General features: G+C 56.2%; 1 long non-coding RNA gene across 2 annotated transcripts; it reads right to left on the minus strand.

Moving 5' to 3' along the window:
- Window positions 1-707: 707 nt before the first annotated feature.
- Window positions 708-6649, minus strand: LOC113934740. 2 transcript variants are annotated; one of them, XR_003523780.2, is made up of 4 exons: window positions 6607-6649; window positions 3012-3091; window positions 2598-2703; window positions 708-2328 (listed from the first exon to the last, which is right to left on the minus strand). It is a non-coding gene; the product is annotated as an uncharacterized LOC113934740 (long non-coding RNA). The 2 variants fall into 2 exon arrangements; XR_003523779.2 differs by lacking the exon at window positions 3012-3091 and having other exon boundaries at window positions 6607-6648.
- Between the last annotated feature and the right edge of the window lie 461 nt (window positions 6650-7110).

The following is a 7110-nucleotide window of genomic DNA, read 5'->3' on the forward strand; positions in this document are numbered from 1 at the left end:
CTGATCCCAGACTAGGCTCCGGAAAAGCACAGTCTGTGCATTGCGGGCAGACCATGACTTGAGTCTCTTATTTGAGAGTCCCAGTGCTCCTTGGCCTATCCCAGCAGACCCCTCTGGGCAAGGAGACCTAGCCTTCTCCTAACCCTGCATTTCTCAGGAGTCTTTGTGGAACTCTGGCCTCAGAGCTTCAGAGCGCTCTTTGGGAAACACAGCCAAATTGTCATGACAGCAAGTTCCTTGAGTACATTAAAGGATTATGCCCAGTGTAAAAACAAAAACACCCCCAGCCTGACATTCAGAGTGTGGCCTATGGTATTCTACACAAAGACATGGCGGCTGGCCCGCCATGACAGACAGCCTGTCAGGGCCCCTTTCCCAGTTGAGGGGCTGGTTTGCCCTAGTTCCCGCCAGTCTCACCAGTCTAACACTCGGTGGTATTGGTCAGGGGTGCCAGGCCAGTGTCTGGCCATGGACATCAGACCATTAGGGGACTATTTGGGGCTTAGATTTTGGTTCCCAAATTCTGCAGCTCCAGCTCTCCTGGGTTCCGTAGCCCCCGGCACATGCGCCCGGCTGTGCTCTCCCCACCCCTTGAGTGGGCAAGGGTCGAATCCTCAATGCCAAGGCCCGAGTTGGAGATTTCTCAGTGGGAATGCTACCCTGGTCTTAAAACACGAACTGCTGGAAAATAGCATTTGATAGAGAAAAATTCATTTTACAGGCAACTTTTTAAGAGCGAATCCACCCCCTTCAGTGAGGGAAGCTGTGCTGAGAAAACCACATTCTTTCGGGCCCCTGGGGCTGCGTGGGGGTGGGAAGAGAGATCTTTCTGCATGTTAGGAGGAAGAGGGCTTTTCTTTTGTTGAAAACATAATTTTACCCTCATGTTGCATCGTCTTTCCAGGCATGGACGTCCTGGGGCTCTCAGGCCTTTCTGGAGCCATCTCTCCCGGATACCGGTGGCCTGGCCTCCTCCTTGGGTTAGAGTGAAGCCCCAGCAGCTGCCTCACCTGGGAGCCCCTGCCCAGGCCTGCTGCGTCCGGATCTGCATTCGGACAAGATACCCAGGTGATCTGGGGCATATTAAAGTTGAGGAGAGCTCAGATGCACCCCAGAACTACTATCTCCAGGTGCCCCCAGCCTGCCCGCTCCTGGGCTCCTCCCTCCCCTTCCAGGCTCTCTATCCCATCACAGATGGCTTCTCAGAAGGGCTCCAGGTGCCGTCTAGCCCTCTGCACCTGCTTTCGTCACAGATATCCAGTGACACGGTCAGGGCATGAGGGGTGGGAAGTCAGGAGACCTGAACAAGAGGTTATGGCAACAGTAAAGACACCCAGGCCTTACGGAGCACTCACAACCCAGGAGGGAGGCAGTGAGACCCAGAAACTCAGAGAGGGAAAGCCATCTACCCCAGGTCACACGGGCAAAAACCAGCAGAGTCACGATGTCTCAATAGCTTTCCAGAGCACCCTGCTGCGTGAGGACTCCCTCCATGGGGAAGTGGGAGTGGCTGTGGGATTGTCAAAGAGTTGCGCCTCCATCCTAGTTGGCTTAGCCCCACGGTTCCCAAACTGGGTTCCCTGGGGGGCCCTCAAAAGCCATCGGGGGGGGGGCTCCGTGCTGTTTACAGCTTCTTGCAATTTCCCATGGTCACCATGGCTTTACTGATGACCAGGCCACTGCGAGTTACACACACACCGTCCCGTTTCTTCACTTTGGGTGGGATTCTATCGACCCACTGCCCTCATTCAGACTCTCCAGGGTGGCGGGGTGGGGGGAGAGGATGATGGGATTTGAACAGGCATCCTTGTTGCACTTGATTAACCTCAAATGTGAAAGCTTACATTACTTCCCAAATGCAGTTTGCCTGTTGGACAAACATGGGCCTTGGGGCAAATAACAGCAGGCGGGACTTTTCTGGTGGGGGTGTAGAGAGGAAGAGGAATTCAGTTAGAACTTTGAGGTACCGAAGGGAGGGCAAGTGTCTCCATTTTTTTTTTCAGCAGTGACACCTGCTTTCCCATATTTTCTTTAAAATGAGGCGGGGGCCTCCCAGCCCCCTCCCAGCCCTGCTGGTGCTGGGGTGCTGGGATGCAGGGATAAGCCCCCACGGGTGGCAGCGCTGGGCCACCTCAGGCTGCCCCGGAAAGCAAAGGACAACGGGGCAGGGCCAACCGTGCGCACATCCCAGGTCCTCGCTGGATGCTCTTCAGGCCACGTTCTCGGCAAAAGCTGTCCTTGAGGATGACGTGCGGGCTCTTGTTTGCAGGTTTTCAGGGGAGCAGAGTGGAAATCAGCCACAGAGGAACGTGAGTTTCTTGTAGAAAGCTGCAAGATGGGGCATGGGCCTCTCAGTGCGGCTTCCCTCCACCCGGCACCTTCCTTTCCATCTTGGGCACGTGGGTCTGGGCTGGTGCTTCTCCTGCTCTTTCTAGGCTGACCCTTGCCCTCCATCCCTCCACCCCTCCCACCTCCACCCCATACCCAGAGGAGGTGTGAGGCCTTGTAGGTACTGGCCAGGAGCACTCAAAGGTTGAAGACCCGGGGCTCTGAAGTCTGGTGGATGCAGAGGACTCGCAATCAACTGACAATCTCACCTTGCAGCCCGTTGCCAAGACCGGCTTCCCCCGTCTGAAGATGTCTTGGTGGTGGTGGGGACCCCAGAGCTCAGGGCCACTGAAAGGTGTCCTTCCATCTGAGACTCTGGGCACAGGATTGGGAGGGGGAGGGACACAGTGATTTCATAAAAATGATTGTCACGTGTCTGAGTAAAAGAAGCTGGAGACCTTAGTTCAAGACCGCGGACGAGAACACTTCAGTGAAGGCCAAGTAAACTGGGCTTCTTTTTTTTTTTTTTTTAAGAAAAAAAAAAGATTTTACCTATGCATTTGAGAGAGAGAGAGAGAGAGAGAGCAAGCAGGAAGGAGGGGCAGAGGGAGAGGAAGAAGCGGGCTCCCTGCTGAGGAGGGAGCCCGATGCGGGGCTTGATCCCAGGACCCTAGGATAATGACCTGAGCCGAAGACAGCTGTCCAACCAACGGAGTCACCCAGGCGCCCCCAAACTGGGCTTCAAATACAACACGAGAGGAGTCTGTTTTGAGATATAAAAAATGCACCATCCGCCTCAGCCACAGCAAAGGGCCTAGAACTCTGACGTCGATGCACCAATGAGGGGGCTTTTAAAGCAAGGTCCTATGGGAGTTTTCCCAGTGGTTCTTTCTGGGATGGACCAGTTACACAGGCTTGTGTGCCCCTTGGTCCGCCAGGTGTTTTCATTGGTCTGTCCTAGGAGATGTAGCCCCTCCAAGGCAGGAACCACCTCTGGTTCATCTTTATGCCCTAAAAGCATGGTGCCCTACAGTCAGCACTCAAAGTCCTGAGGGTGTGTCTCCCCCACCGAGCTGAGCCCCTGTTGGAAGCAGGGCTCCGTTCTATTCATTAAGAACAAAGTGCCCACATCCAAAGCCTGGCCTCTCAGTTTCTCCCAGTGGGATCTTCAACAAGTCACTTCCCCTCTCTGGGCCTCCTTCTCCTCACCCAGGAAAAGGCCATCCCAGGGGTTGTGTTAGGGTAGCCTGAGCAGGTGGAGAGTTTCTTCACTCGTGCCTAGCGTGCGTGACATGCCCTCAAGTGGGATATCACCATCCAGTCTTCCAAGGGCCCAGTGCAAATGCTGGGCACACAGTAGGGGCTCAGACGTGTTCGGACAGATTTTTTTTAACTAACATTTCTTAAAGCATAGGGATAAAAATTTTATGCTATTTGTGGAAATTGGGGGGGGAGGGGCAGAGGGAAAGGGAGAGAGAGAATCTTAAGCAGGCTCCACGCCCAGTGCAGAGACTGACACGCAGTTCGATCCCACAACCCTGAGATTATGACCTGAGCCGAAATCAAGAGTTCAACCTTTAACCAACTGAGCCACCCAGGTGCCCTGAAAATGTGTTTTGTTTTTGTTTTTAAAGAGAGAGCTTGACCTCCTTCTCCCCACCTGCAGCCAGGCATGAAGATTGACACATGCATGTCCCCATTTTACAGATGAGGAAGCCAAGGTTCAGAGATGTCAGAAGAGGTCCAAGGTCACTCAGTGGTAGAGTCAAGCTCTTAACTATTAGCATCTGGGGTTTCTAACCCCTGGCCTCTCTGAGATGCTTGCTTAAACCCCCCAGAGCCAGGCGCCCCGTTGCAGAGATAAGCAACAGTGACCAACTGCATATATGAATTAACCTGGCCAGTAATCATATAGGAAGGCCAAATCCACTTCAGAGATTTCTCTGAGTGGGAACCAATAGGACAAAGAAGGCAGGTTTGAACCAGGTCACACCCAGAAACCACCAATTCTGGAAGAGTGCAAATTCCCCAAGACCGAGCTACCTCCGGCCAACTTCTGCTTCTTAGTAAGCAAGGAAAATGTGGGGAAGGGGCAGATTCAGTTTAGAAGGCTTCTGGGTTTCAGTATGAGACTTGAGAACAGTTGGTGGAGGGTGGGGGGAGGGAGGATCCATGCTCTGTAGCTTTCCCGAAGGGTCTCTCAAGCAGCTGGGTGAGCTGGTGAGGAGAATCTGGGCTCTCAAGCCACAGAAACGCGGGGGTCCCTCCTGGCAAGCTCTGGGACCTCCCTGACCTTCAGTCTCTTCATCTGAAATGAGTCCAGCAAAGCTTTGCTGTCCCACTGCATCTTGTGGAGCTAGTCTGGGTACTGGGGTCTCGGCAATATATGTCCACTGAACAGGTGCCGAGCACTCAGTCTGTGAAAGCTGCTCCGGTCGCTGGGGTTGCTGTTATAATCCCTGTAACCCGAATAAAACCGGGCAGCCTCGGGGCCCAGTCTCATCACCGCGGGGGGGGGGGGGGGCTTCAAAAGAAACACCACTCTGACATTCCCAATCATTGGAAAGCAGTTTAAACACTCCTGATCTCTCACAGAGACCCCAAAGGGGAATTCCTAGGCACACCACCCACAAAAGCATCCTCAAGACTCTCTGCTCCAATAACCTCAGTTTCCTCATCTGCAAAATGTAAACAACAACAGTTCTGCCTTCAAGGAGTCCTCGTGGGTGCTCCGCGAGATACACCTTGAAGTGTCTCAGATGCGCAGACACAGCCAGGCTGGGAAGTATGAGTGCGAACCATGACGGTCTCCTTCTCCTGCCCTCTGCATCCCACCCCAGTTAGGAGCTCTGGGCAGGGTCCCCTGCCAGGGAGTCTGGGCTGCCCAGGTCCTAGCACCCAGGCAGCTCCACCCACTGCCGAACGGAGCTCAGGAAAAGGACCCATGCTGTGCAGGCAAACTCTGAGGAAGAGGCAGCAAGGGCCAGGGCCCTAACATTTAGGAGCCATTCCCCTTCCCCTCCTGCCTGCGCAGAGGCAGCATCCCCTGGGTGTCATCTCAAAATGTCAGTGCTCAGAGGTCCAGGCCAGGGGTTCCCCAGGCACCCGGGGCCTGCTGAGACAGGAGAGAAAGATGGCTCCCCGCCGACTGAGGCCACTGATTGCCCTAAGCTTGGGCAGTGTGGCCCAAGGTGGCTGCCATGGCCACAGGGTAGGCCCCACATCAGGGACCTGTATGTCTCACTTCCCGAGGGGCCCCGAGCATTAGGTGAGACCCCCAGGTACGGTGCAAGAGGACCAGCCAGAGCGTCAGGGACGGCTTCCCAGAGGAAAGGCACAGAAGGGAAGTGTTGGAGAGGAAGGAAGGGAGTTCCAAGCGAGGCCCTGGAGGGAGAAAGTGGTGGGTTCCAGGAACAGAAAGAAGCTCTCTCCTACCATCACCTCCAATGTCACCTCCGCTCTCACCTCTGCCAGCCCATTTGGAGCACCATGCCCCCTTGGGAGGTCAGGGGACCAGAGCTCTTACTCTCAATTCACAGATGGGGAGACCAGTCCTAAGAGAGAAAGGTACCAACCCCGGCTGGGACTAGAGCCTGTGTCTCCTGGCTCCCAGCTCAGGCGAGAATCAAGATGCAAGCCTGGGCCCCACGCACCCCTGGATCTGCCACGGGGTCAGTGGGCCTGCTACCATCACCCCCATTTTACTGGTGAAGAAACTGAGGCTTAGGGACACATCCCAACATCCCTCTAGTCCTGCCGTCTTCGTCTATCTCCGGGGAGCTAGGACAAGCCGGAGGTGCCCAGATGCCCTCCCCAGGTGGGGCAGGACATGGCCCGGAGCGGGTGACTCGGGGTGAGGATGGAGGGAGCCCCCCATGGGTTGCAGAAACCAACACCAAGCCTGGGAAAGGCTGCGGAATGTGGGTGGGGATGGGGTGGGCCTCCGCAGGGGACCAGTCTGAGAGGGGCCCCGGGCCCTAGGCAGCCACCTCACTCAGTCCCGGGTGAGCCCGGCTTCCCGAAAGACACCACCCACAGCTGGGCGGGGAGAAGGACCACTGCCTCCAGGCCGCCCAATCGGATGCACTCCCAGTCTGATGGAGGAGGCAGCCAGGGCGGAGGGCTCCCGGGGCCTTCCCGGAGGAGCCCCCGGGACCTCCCCCGGACTCGGCGGCCCCCCGCCCCCTCCCCCCCCCACCCCCAGCCTCATTAGCACCGACGCCCGTCGTCCTCCCCTCGGCTTCCGGTGGCTCCAGAATGTAAAGGTTAAATCCTAACCTCATCTCAGCAGTTTCTCCCGGCTTTGCCTACCCAGCGCCAGTTGCTGGTAATTATATGCATCTCCGAGCAGCCAATCAGCTGTCAGACTGACAGATACTGATCTTTTCGTTTTATTTTTAGCTCTGTGCTTCCCCCTCTAGTTGCAAAAAAAAATTCTGTTTGTTCTGTGTGCGGCTGCCTGGCTCCCAGCTCTGCAGCCGGCTCTCATCTCCGCCAGCCGGGCGGGAGCAGGAAGCCGCAGGGGCTGGAGCCTCCTGTCCTTCCAGAAATGAAGGAACAAAACAGACCGGCTGCCCCCCAGCTGCGGACCCCGGGCCGCGATGGGGAAGGGAGGAGGCCGGGTGCTGCGCGCAGAGGCGCCCTCGGAGGCTGAGGGAGCCTGAGAGGCGCTGCGCTTGGCTTGTGGCCTTGCACGGGAGGAAAGCAAGTCCTTACCTGCAGGCTGGGGGCTAACAGAGGGAGGCAGACACAGAGCTAGACTGAGAAAGGGAAAGAGAGGGC

The sequence above is a fragment of the Zalophus californianus genome, chromosome 13 (genome assembly GCF_009762305.2).
Source record: "Zalophus californianus isolate mZalCal1 chromosome 13, mZalCal1.pri.v2, whole genome shotgun sequence".
NCBI lineage: Eukaryota > Metazoa > Chordata > Mammalia > Carnivora > Otariidae > Zalophus > Zalophus californianus.